The 13084-nt window shown below is 38.8% G+C and overlaps 1 protein-coding gene across 1 annotated transcript in view; it reads right to left on the reverse strand.

Moving 5' to 3' along the window:
• The window catches only part of LOC126455728 (phospholipid-transporting ATPase ABCA3), a 526358-nt gene that overhangs the window by 267093 nt on the left and 246181 nt on the right, over window positions 1-13084 (reverse strand). The window lies entirely within an intron of this gene.

Raw genomic sequence — 13084 nt, forward strand, 5'->3', positions numbered from 1 at the left:
ATTGAATTATATTTAATATAGCATTCCTGAGGTCAAATCATGTCAGCACCATACTGTATGGGCACTTCAATACAAGCCATTTTTTTAACTCGTTTTTAAAAATTCTACCAGAAAGCTGTTTCAGGTTGTTTGGCAGAGAATTATAAAATATTGCTCCCTTAATGAATGGGGTATTTGTTGTTAGATTCAATCGTCTGTTCACCATATGAAAGTCTGATTTTTGTCTTGTATTGTAATCATGGATTTCCATATTCCTGTTTGTCACTTTTTTGTCTTTTTTCACTAATAATATTGATTGAAACATATATACTGCATAGATAGTCATAGCCCCGACTTTCAAGTAAATGATATTTAAGAGAGTCAAGTCATCATCACAGTTCATGCAGAAATATAAAATCTATCAACTACATACATTTTAGAAGAACAGAGGGTCTAAGTGAGTAAATGAATAGTGACAGTTCTGTGAATTTTAAAGATTAAGTTATCTGTGTCCCTTGAAAAGAAGGCCCTCCATGAATAAATGTCATGAACAACATACGGTAAGCCTGGAAGGAATCTAGTACCCGCCCAGAGGAATTTCACTCTGCGCATAGCAAGGAAGGCTACCCTGCCTCCACATACATAGGGCCTTTTCTGTTCTCACCACTGCCCCACCCCCTGTTGGGACCAAGCCCAGCCATCAGTTTTGTATCCAGCCACAGGCAAGAGAAACAACTGCTAAGAAAGCACACACCCCTGCATTCCTGAAGTGTCTAAGCCATGTCACCTAGTGCAATATACAGCAATGGCTACGATAAACGTTAGCAAAAACAGGAAGTACACGAAACATCTACACTTATACCATTTTTACCTTCACTAATATGACGACTACTGAAGTTAATCTTTAATCTGTTGCAACAGTATCATTTAGAGTGTTTTATGTACCTGCTAATCAGGAGTTGTAAAGAAGGGAGCGATAAAAGCTCCAATTGAACACCATGCAAGTAACTTTCAACAGAGTAATGGTCAAAGTAAAATATAAAACTGCCGCATACTTCAGTTGGGAAAGAGAGAGTTCCTACTAACATTGAACCCATGACCTGCAAAGAGTTACTTGAGAAGTCATCTATGCCTCTATCTACGACATTAGGTATACGAGTTACACTGACAGTCACCATTAGTACTATAAAACAATCACTGAACCCGCCTTTCACAGAGAATTATTCTAGAGTTATTTAGTGTTCGATGTCCTGCCAGTAGGATGGACCTCTTAGCTGTGCATGCCAGTGCTGCTCCCACACCGGTTAGATCCAGCCATATCTATAATGTCAGAACTCTGCTATCTTGCGAGTGCAATGCCTGCTGCACCTTAGTGCCTTAAGCAGCACTGATTTTCAATACAGAAGTCTTAACCACTATACAGCGATTATTTTGTATAACTTTACATACATTTTCAACATTAAGGAAAGTACCTTCCTTCCTATATGCTCTATACATGGCAAATGGACTCTAATTTTATTCAAAACCAAAAACGCCGACAGGTAAGTTACGTCGACGTCATCGAGAGGCAACCAGAATCGTTGAACTGTCCTCAATGAGCATTAGGGAGCAGGTAAGTGAGAGAGCCAACAAAAGGAATAACAATTGCAACTCAGCACAACTGGTTAGGAGACTGCCAACAACCAACATTACGTAGTTGTGAGACAAGGAATAAAAATTAAAGTAGGAGATATGGAAAGAGGTTAACATTTAATAATATCAAGGGGTGTAAGGGCAATTATTGATCTAAAAACTGAAGGGGACGTGAAACCACTTTTAACATTTCAGCATTACTAATAACATTGGCATGACCTAAAGACAGCATTCATGTAGGTAGACACACCAAAGACATGTCAGTCAGTATGGAGATACAAACAAGAGCATAAAGAGAATAACAGAGAATACTTATACTTATTTTGTTATGAAATATAACTGGAGAATAAGAGAGTTTTGTGTAAGAGAGATAGTATTTTGTACTTTCGCTACTATCACGGTTTTGCCACCGAGTGTGTCACTACAATGGGTTGCCAACCACTTACGTCTATATACTATATATTTTAAGTACTCATTTTGTCTATGTTTTATTATCAATTATTTACTAAGGCAATTCCCTAGAATTTTGCCAGCACCAGTAATTTAGCATTTGTGTCAATGAGCCTAAAACTTCCATGTGTTAATTTGCTGCCAGAGTTATGGTGGTAGTCAGTTCTTGCACCGCACACCATGGAGACTGGAACAGCAAGGTTTGCTGTTATCCTGCTCTGCTCCTCAACCTACTGCCCCTGCGGTTCTCAACAACACTTCTGATGGTGGAAATGGCTCAGAACTGAGCAATGTAAAAATTCTGGCTTTCTGGTCAACAAGACCTCAGTTGCAGCTGGCTCAGGAGGAGGTGATTTTCCAGCTTCATGGCATCATCTCTGGCACTGACAGACTGGCTGTAGTTATATCCCAGTTGGAGTTGAGTTTCACTGAACAGTTGGACATTATTGTACCACAACATTATTTTACTGTTTTTAAAGGTATTGTTTGACAACATTTCTTGATGCCACCGGAATTGTGTCTCAGTCAAATTGTGGACAGTGATTTCTGGGCTGGGGGTTCCCCATCACAAGTGCTGCATTCACTTCACACTTTGATGGGGTTGGAACTTTTATCAGAGCAATTGGTGAAGCTTTTTTGGCTGTGATGATTACCTCAAGGTGTATAAGTGATACTATCCACTTTCCATGAACTTTCAGTTGATGATTCAGCAAAGAAAAGGGACGACGTAACAACTGCTACTGCTAGCAATACTAATTCTTGTGGTGCTTTACACAAGCTCATGAAGGTGGCCCTGCATCATGCATGCCCAGTGAGAGTAGCCTGGACACGTACATTCTGCATGCTAGTGTGAGCATGACAGACGCAACTCTGCACAGTAGTTTCAATGCATTGGCTACACTCATTGTTAGGTTGGATAACAGTAGCAGGAAGATAGTAGGAAAGGAGTGTCAACATTCTCCTTGCCAAAGTAAATGGTATTGGTACCACAGACATCTTGGCTGAAGCAGCAGATGGTGTACAAAGCCCTGCAATTACCCAAATGCCCCCAATAGGCACATACAGGTGCGTGGACCATATAAAAGCTGCAGAGTGCCTACGTTGCTCCAAAAATGCTACTGTTTTGACTGTGAGTGTTTCATCTAGGCTTTTTTTCACTGACACGACTTCAGGGTTCTAGCCCTCATGGATGCTGGATATGATGTGAGCATGATTCCAAGGAATGCTAATGATGTGTCTCATGCTTCTGGTTTGCCAATATTAACAGTAGCATACAACTCTTGCATTCAAACATTTGTCTGCCAGTTGTCTGGCCAGTTTCAAACAACTCAAGATACTGCTTCATGTTCATGAACAAATGTGGATCAATTGGAATCAAACCAGGACTGTGAGGTAGATAGTTAAATATGTCCCACTTGAACTAATGCAAATAACTCTTGTGTTCACCCACGACAAGGAGAGCGAGTATTGACAATCAAAAATATAACACCAGGAATTGATTGCCTACAGCATTTCTTTTGGATGAGTAACAAGTTTTCTTCTTGAAATCCTAGGTTGTTGTCAGCAACTCCCTGCCACTGGAAATCAGATTTTCATAAAGAAAATGACATCTTGAGGTTAGACAGGATTTATAATCACTTTTAGTAGCAAATACAGATAAATATGTACCAGTGCCCCATTGACACTAGTATAATTGTATGTATATTGAATTACTATTTGTTTCAATTGAATTTCTACACATTGCAGTGCGTGTTTATGAAACTGCTCACACTACTATTGACACAGTACATCATAATAAACCACCTGGAAAAACTACTTGTAAAAATGGTCTGGGCTGAACAGCAGAAGAAAAAATGAAAACATGCATGCTCTCAAAAAATCTTACTTTTAAGATAATAACCACTGATTATTTTCAGCAATTTCATACATTTCTATCCTTATACTTATTTTGCTTGAGTCAGACTTGGAATACTGCATTTTACAGACTGTGAGTCTGGATCTATATTAAACTGCTCATCCACTGCCACTGAATTGATCAATTTTGATCAAACCTGTCACAGGGTATAAAGAGACAGTCCAAGTTTGCAAAACAGTCATGTACTGAAACACCAGAAAAATAACTATTTCAAATGTGAACAACCTTGCTCCCTTTTTGGCAGATCTTATTTAATAAACCATTTGTCATTTGTATGTTAGTGAAGAATACCAACTATTTATATAACTCAAAAATATTTATTGCAGCATATTGATAAGAACTAGTTCAAAACACAGCACAATACTATGTTTCTGTGGGAGGAACAAGAGTAAATTGTACTATAATCAGGCCACTGGAAGAATGTCCCTGATGCTTCACACACGTTGAGCACATTGTGTGGAGACTACACACAGCACCAATCCATGCTCTGAAATTCATAAACGTTGGCATGGTGATGGCACTGTATTGCCTCCCCTAAAACTAAAGGTCACACATGGTGGCTCTCAGTGGCTCCAAAGAGTTTATTCCATGCTAATTGTTTGTCACAAATTGTGAGTTACTTATTCACTTTATGTTAACAATGTGGTGAAAAGTGGCATTCTTTTAACTTCAAATTTATGTAATATAACCTCATTCTTAAACCCCAGGAAAGTAGTCAGGGTCACAACCTTAAAAAGCCCATCTTGTGAACTCATATATTGCACAATATGCTATTTTGAGGAAGAAAGGAATAATGGCTGGCCTCTTATAGCACTGTCAAAAGTCATAGAACAAACTGTTTCCCTGTTGAAACCTGAAAATTGAAGCAACCCCTGTGAAAAACATAGTGATGGACAAGTGTGCTGGAGGCCTACAGGAACCCACTGCTGCCCTTTTGAGTAAAGGAAAAACCAGACTACATGCTGCTGGAACTTGATAATTAACAAGAGGACGATATTGGGCGAATACAGAGCCAGGGTTGGTTGGCTTGTGTCTCTTAATGATACAGATAGCTGTACAACAGGTGGAACAAAAGCAAAAAACTGGTAGTTGAATGTAGTAGAATAAAATCAGGCAGTGCTGAGGGAATAAGATTTTTAAATAAATTTGGTAGGAAGTCTTAGACTTTCAAATAAATTTGATACAAATTCTTTTTTCAGGGCATTTGTTTGGAGTGTAGCCTCCTATGGAAGAGAATAAAAGTTCTTAAAATGTGGTGCTACAGAAGAATGCCAAATATGTATATCAAAATGTATAGGTCTATCACATGATTAATGAGAAGGTACTGAAAAGGATTGGATACAAAAGATATCAGTTGCATAATGACTAAAAGAAGAGATCAGTTGACAGGAAACATTCTGATAAATTGAGTAACTGTCAATTTAGCACTGGAGGGAAGTGTGGCGGCAAGAATTGTAGAGGGAGACCAACAGACACATGCTGTAAGCAGGATCAAATGGATGTGGGTTGCAGTAGTTACTTGGAAATGAACAGGTGAGGCTCGCACAAGATAGTGTAGTGTGGAGAACTGCATTACACCAGTCTTCAGACTGAAGACAACAACACACGTGACTGTTACAAGTGGAAAGAATATTGCATCCAGAAAAAGCTGCTTCAGGTGCGCTAAAGGAGTTACGGTTTCCATGGAAAATATTACCTGGAGTTCTACTTGAACTGTAGGATATTGTTGCCTGGAGGCATCATTTTTAAGGGAAATATTTACATGCAAAAATCATTTGGTTGGATGAAACATGGGTTAATGCCGGTAATTGGAGACTGACTGTGTGGACTGATAACACTGCATGATGAGCAATAGAAGCTCCAGTTGCCGAAGGTAGTTGCCACATTCTTTTACATGCTGCAATGATTGGTGGGTTTGTTCCAAATGTTTTGACATTTTCTTGCACCCTACAAATTTGGGGAATACCAGAAGGAAATGATGGCAACAAAATTTAAAGAGTTGTTCATACACTCTTTGCTACAAAATCTAGAAAATAGCTCCTCTATAATATTCAATAATGTTTTGTATCATTCCATCTGATTAAACAAAGCCCCAAGATGCAGCTGCAGGAAAAGTAACACTATAGACTGGCTACAGGTGAACAGCATAGAGTCATTTGATATGGAAGTAAAAAAATGGAGAACTGCTGGAAATAATGAAAGAGCATAAATCCCATAATATCATTTATGACATTGACAAAATTGTGGAAGAAAGTGGTCCTAGAGTCTTGTGCTTTTCACCATATCATTGTCATATCAATGCAATAGAATCCGTGTGGGCTCAGGTGAAATTTTATTTTGCAGAGAGAAATAAAAGTGGGCACTATTACTCCTACTAAACAGAACATTACTGGCACCCATATGTGGCACATCTTGGAAGAGGAATGTCACTGAGAAGCACTGGAACAAAGAGTGGAGGAGTTTATAATAAGAGTAAGGGATCGCAACAGCAGCAGCAGCAGTGTCAATGAAGACAGTGACAGTAGCATAGGAGATGTGAATGATGGCAATAGTCTCTTTGAAGACTGTGGTGTCTACTGTCTTCCGTGAGATACAGGTACGATATGCATCTATGCATTAAAATATGTTATGAGATAGTGAAATTTGGTAATATTTACTTTATCTTGACATATATTTCCAAACCTTTTCTTTTTATTACAGCATGCTGAAAAGTAAGCATCCAAATTTTTTATGTGAAAATTCGTAAAGCTTTTTAAATAAAAAAAACTTTACTAACATTCTACATCTTTATTCTTCACATCAACATATTTATTTCTCAACATACTCGCTATGGTGAGGAACACATTTCTCATGAGGAAAGACCAGTTTGCTGATACTGTCAATGTAGACTGTTTGTTGACAGAGGCAAAACTTCACCTGTGTTTGCACCACTTCATCACTGTCAAAGTGAAGATGTCAAATGCCGTCTTTTACTATGGAAAAAGATGACAATCAGATGGGACAAAGTCGGGAATGTACGGAAGATGATCAATGACAGTGAACCCGAGGCATTAGGCTGTTGCAGGTTTCACAGCACTCATTTGTGGTCTGGCATTATCATGCCGAATGAGAGGGTGCTCTGTGTGTGGATGAACTCTTCGAATACGTGCTTTCAGTTTTCTGAGGCTCTCACTACACCTTTCAGAGTTTATGGTGGCACCTTTAGCGTGAATTAGAAATGCACCACGCCTTGAAAATTCCAGAACACTGACAGTGTGACTTTGTCTGCTTGTGGCATGGTCTTGAACTTTTTTGGTGTTGGTGATTCTTTGTGGCAGAACTCCATTGGTGCTCTCTTGTTTCCAAAATGCTGAATCCAGCTTTCATCACCTATCACAATGTTGTTAAGGAACCCATCACCATGTTCAAAATGTCAAAAAATTGCTCCATTAAACACATAATTGCATAAATAAAGCTTCTTCATCTTCTTCTTCTAATATTATGGCTGTATAACATTAGCCAACTAATACAAGAAGAAGCTGCAGTTATGTGGCTGCACACCCGAAATTTAATGGGGGTAGTCATCGTGCCATGAAAACATGAAAATGCACAGCACTATATTGTTACATCCCATTTCTGGTACCTACACAGCCACTGCTACAATTATGACTGGACTAGTGGATGGCTCGTCATCTGCAATATGGATCAGTAGACAGCTGACTGCCACTAAGTGTAATATTTCAGGCACTTTTAGTGCAAAATAACTTGGTTCTAACTCGATCAATGAGTGTTACTCTGCATACATTTTTTTTTATAGATTAGTGACAATGTTCTTATATATTAAAGTATGCAAAACTAAATTGTGGCACCAACTAAGTGTTAACATTTGATGCTGTCTTTACAAGTGGACCTTGAGCTCAGTGACAAGAGTGAGTGGTTCAGTATAGCTGATGTTGACTGCACAACAAAACCAGAATTAACTGGTGACCAACTCACTGACACGAGCACGAACAACACAATGTCGAGCATCACTGATGTCGATACAATCGTCACCATTCACAGCTTTCATTCTTCCACGGATTTCAACTGGAGGCATGTTTTCTGTGGTTAGAAACTTGATTACAGCGAAGTGTTTCTCACACACTGACTTAGGTTCATTACACACAGCCATGTTACACACCACAATTTGGAGCCCTGTAGTGGCAGCGGGCTGCAACTTGCCAGCGAAGCAGCAAAATTGAGAGAGTAATATGTGTGACATAACCAATATTGAGAACAGAATAAAAGTTTTGGAGCCATTACTTTCAGCATGCCCTTGTAATTACAAAGAGAGAATGACCTGATCCCTTGAGGTTTCTTCACACTTCAGTAGTACAACATTGCAACAGCTCTGCAATTTTCTGGTACTATATACATAGTTGGGCAACCAACAAGATGTAACAAGGAACAACTATACCACATAGTAGCACTGATAACATAGTCACTGGCTGTCACAGACACTCTTTCAGTAGCACAACTATAATAGAAATCATTGTTAACACCTGTGCCACTACTATCAAGTGATGACAGTAATTACTAATAATCTGAATACCATTTTTGGAACTTGTTCAATGTGAATATAAATCAAAGTTACCCTGTTTCACTCTTAGACACACGGTAATTTAGAAAGACGCAAAAATGGGAGATAGCTCAACACATACTTTTGAGGAGTACTGATAGATAATTTTGTATAGATATACATTTCTGTTCTTGGCACCATTACACTGTAGAGTTCTGAAAATAATATTTTGGCCAAAATATTTGATCAAAACGAGAAAGATCCTGGAAAATCAAACAATGGAAAACCCAATATGGAATAATAACAATATATGAAAAGAACAGGTTGCTACTCGCCGTATAGCAGAGACACACTGAGTTGCAGACAGTCACAACAAAAAGACTGTTAAAAATATGAGCATTTGGGCAAAAGGCCTCCTTCACAAGTAGACAAAACACACACACACACACACAGTGGAATCTTGCATAGCAAGTGTTATTTGTCTCAGAATCTTACTCATAGTGCAAAACACTTGTGAAGCAAAATAATTTATCACATATATATTAATGTAAAATATGATGATGCATTTCATCCAGAAAAAATACTAAAAGTTTTACCTTACTCATGCCATTTATTCAAAGAAAATTATACATACAGTATTATGCAGTTTATCATTCATGATACATGACTAGTTTTTTTTTTTTACTAGGAAGCTATCTATAGTCATTCGTTTCTGTCAATCTTTCAATACCTGACCAAATGTGGCATAGAATTATGATCAAATAAATCTGTAGTATGTATGCCACTACTTTATTGGGGTGATGATTTTCAATGTACGATGCACCCAATTCCCATGCTTTCAACATTTCTCTTATTGCGCCCGAAGATTGCAGCTTGGCTGTTGCTGTTACTGCCTCCTCATCCTCCTCCTGCTCCTCATCCTCCTCCTCCTCTGAAGAAGAACTCCTCCTCCTCTGAAGAACTCCTCTCTCTACAATTTCCTGTTGTGAAACACACTGCAACTTCATAAGCTCCTCGGTGGTCACTCCTGGGCTGTGATCTTCCACAAGCTCGTCGATATCATTGCCAGACACTTCTAGTTCCGTGCTCTTGGCCAAAGACACAATCTTGTTTACTACAGGCACCACAGGTATAGACTGAAATGCTTCAGAGCCACATCTGATTTTGCACTCCAGCGAAAGCATCTTGCAAGTAGGAGTGAGAATTCTCTCAGTAACCCCTTCCCGTGCCTTTTTGATCATCTTGACCCTGTCAATGATGTTGAACTGATATTTCCAAAACTCTGAGAGAGTGAGATTGGTAGCTTCAGTCAACTTAAAGCAATGCTCAAAGAGTGCTTTAGTGTAGAGCTTCTTAAAGTTAGAAATAATCTGCTGGTCCATAGGCTGGAGTAACTGAGTGTGTTGGGAAACAGAAATTGGGTATTGATGAATTGAAATTCTTCACAGAGGTGGTCTTGTAGGCCTGAAGAATGGGCAGGAGAGTCGTCCATAACATGCAAGAAATGGAGTGGCACATTCTTCTCAAGCAAATATCAAACACTGAAGGATCAAACACTTCATTGATCCAATCAGAAACAAAGATCACGTGTCATCCAAACTTTGTTGTTGGGCATCCACATCACATTTAACCCGCTCTTCTGGACTTTACACTTCTTGAAGGCACATGGAGTTTCTGAATGGTAAACAAGCAGAGATTTAATTTTCAAATCACTGCTTGCATTGGCACAGAATAATAGTGTGAGACGGTCTTTCATTGGCTCGTGATTGGGTGACGCATTTTCATCTGCTGTTATAAAGATATGCTTCAGCATCTTTATCCAGAATAGACTCATCGTCACAATTAAAAACCTGTCAAGGCAGATAACCCTCAGAATCTATGAGCATTTTGAAGTTGTTCATGAAGTTCTCTGCTTGCTTTGTATCACAGCTGGCTGCTTCACTGTGCCTGAAAGTTCTTCTCTTAAACTTCTCAAACCACCCACAGCTTTCCTTAAACACATCTTCGGCCACTGATAATCTTGGCATATTCTTAACAATGTCGGCAAAAATGATTCTCGTCTTCTCACAAATGATGTTCTTGTTAATAGTATCACCTTGCAACTGCTTTTCATTTAGCCATATCAGAAGCAACCTTTTGGCTTCTTTTGGGACATTTCTATGAAGGTTATTAAAATTTGCACATAAGAAAACAATGTACGAACACAACTTTAGAAAGATGTGCACTAAGATGGTGGCAGAAAGAGCACTAAACCCAGACTGCAGTACATACTAAAGACATTGTTCATATGCCGCTTGCAGCAATGAAACATGTCCATATTGTTTAACATTTCCTCTGCTGTGCACAAATGGCTGATGATGTCGCACTAAATCTTTGTCACTCATTATGCAAAACATCGCTCGTTAAGTGAGCCTTTTTTTTACAATTTGTTTTACTCGTGTTGCGAATTGTGGATTATGGAAGGTGCTCGTTAAGTTAGGTTATGCACAGCTCACACACTCATGTCCACTGACTCTGGCCACCAAGTTGCTCACAGTCAGGCCTGAACAGCCAGAGAGAGTGGTTTTGTGTGTGTGTGTGTGTGGCTGATATCTACTTCAGAACTAGGCCTTTTGGCCGAAAACTCACTTGTTTAGCAGTCTTTTTGTTATGCCTATCTATGACTCAACATCTCCACTATATGGTGAGTAGCAATGCATCATTTTCATAATAAAGATAAACTGATAGACATGTTTATTCCAGCTTGTTCTTTTATTAAATAAATTAAAATCTGCTCCAGCTGCTTTGAATGTGTTATTGAGTGCACTACCAGTTTTGACCTTTTGTATTAAGCCATTTTTAGGTGGTTCTGAGAAATTACACTAAAGAGAAACAACATTTAAATGATTTAAGTACAAGAGAAAAGTCTCAACAGCAATTGGAGTTGTTTTCATTAATTCAATAAACAGCTGTGGATCACCACATGGGGAAACTAATAAGTGTTCCTTTTAGCAGTGAGATCCAAAAGAATGTATGCAATATATAAAAACCATCTCTCTGTCTTTCTTCATGCAGTACACTACAGTAACAATAGTTACATCGAACACTATATTCCATTCTTTTGGTGGCTTTTAATATATGAGGCATGTTCAGTTTTTAGTTTTTTCTTTTAGAAAAAGTGAATTTAAAAAGTTATAAGATACTGTTGATACACTGGTTGACTATTGACTATTTTTCTACACAAACATCATCCTGCTCAGGACACATGGTGAACCATGTCACTATCTTCTTTATGCCCTCCTTGAAGAACTCTCCCACTACTTCCTTCCCCCAGTTCAGAGCCTCTTTCTGCACCTCCTTATTCTTCACATGTGTGCATTCAGGAAGGTGAAAAGATGATAATCTGAAGGTGCCAAGTCAATGGAATGGGGGGGGGGGTAAAAACACTCAAATCAAATAAGTCCAAGAGCTCCCTGGTGGCCAATGTTGTGTGAGGACAGGTATTTTGCGCAACACTCTCCTCACATCAGCATTCCCCTCCTTTTGTTTTGAATTCACCTTTTGAAATTTTTTAGGGTCTGACAATTTTATTGTGCATTGATCGTCTGACTCTGTTGCAGAAATTTGACCAAAGTGATGTCTCTATAGACTCAAAACACTTAGGCCACAAATTTCTCATCCCAAATTGTTGTTTTAAATTTTTTGGCAAATAGGGAATTAGTGTGACACCACTGTGATGTCTGTCTTTTTGTCTCAGGTGTGTAATGATCCACCCACGTTTCATTTCCAGTAATAACAGAGCTCAGAAAATCCTCACCTCTCAATTCGAGTTGCTCACAGGTGCTACTGACCCAATTTTTCTCGTGCTGCTCTGCCAGCTGTTTTGGGACCCATCTTGCACACAACTTCCAGTACCCCAGCATTTCTGTGAGCCTATAGTATAAGAGAGTTCTGGAGAGTTGTGGAAACTTCACAGAAATTTTATGCACTGTAAGTAGTAGGTCTTTAGAAGCAGTTTCCTTGATTTTTTGCACCAACTCATCAGTGAAAATGGGTCTTCTACACCTCTGTTTGCAATGAACATTTGCTCTGCTTCTACTGAATTCCCTACACCACTTGAACACATTCATTCTGTTCATAACACATGTGCTATAAACCGTTTCGGTCCACAAAAATATTTTGGTAGGTGTTACTCCTTCTGTGAGTAGGAAGCAGATCGCAGCACATGGCTCTCACTTGGCGGGATTTCTTACAGACATCTTTCATGCAACTGGACACAAGAATACGAATTTATGTACTATCATGTTCCTACGATGCTAACTGTCCTAGATAAAAAGAAATAAGGTGACTGTGGAGTGTAAAATCAGAAAGAGATCTAGAGTGAGAGTTTATCATCAGGTCCAGAAGGGCATCAATTCCAGATGAATCATAATTAGAACATTATGTGACATTTAGAATGACTGGTAACTTATGTCATGTGAAAGTAAATTCTCATATTCTGGGGTACACTTATCGTAGGATAATCTAATACTTTAGTAATATATAATTACTCCTACCCCTCAAACTTACTGTCTACAGGTACTGGCCATTTC

Source organism: Schistocerca serialis, chromosome 2, assembly GCF_023864345.2.
Source record: "Schistocerca serialis cubense isolate TAMUIC-IGC-003099 chromosome 2, iqSchSeri2.2, whole genome shotgun sequence".
Classification (NCBI taxonomy): Eukaryota; Metazoa; Arthropoda; class Insecta; order Orthoptera; family Acrididae; genus Schistocerca; species Schistocerca serialis.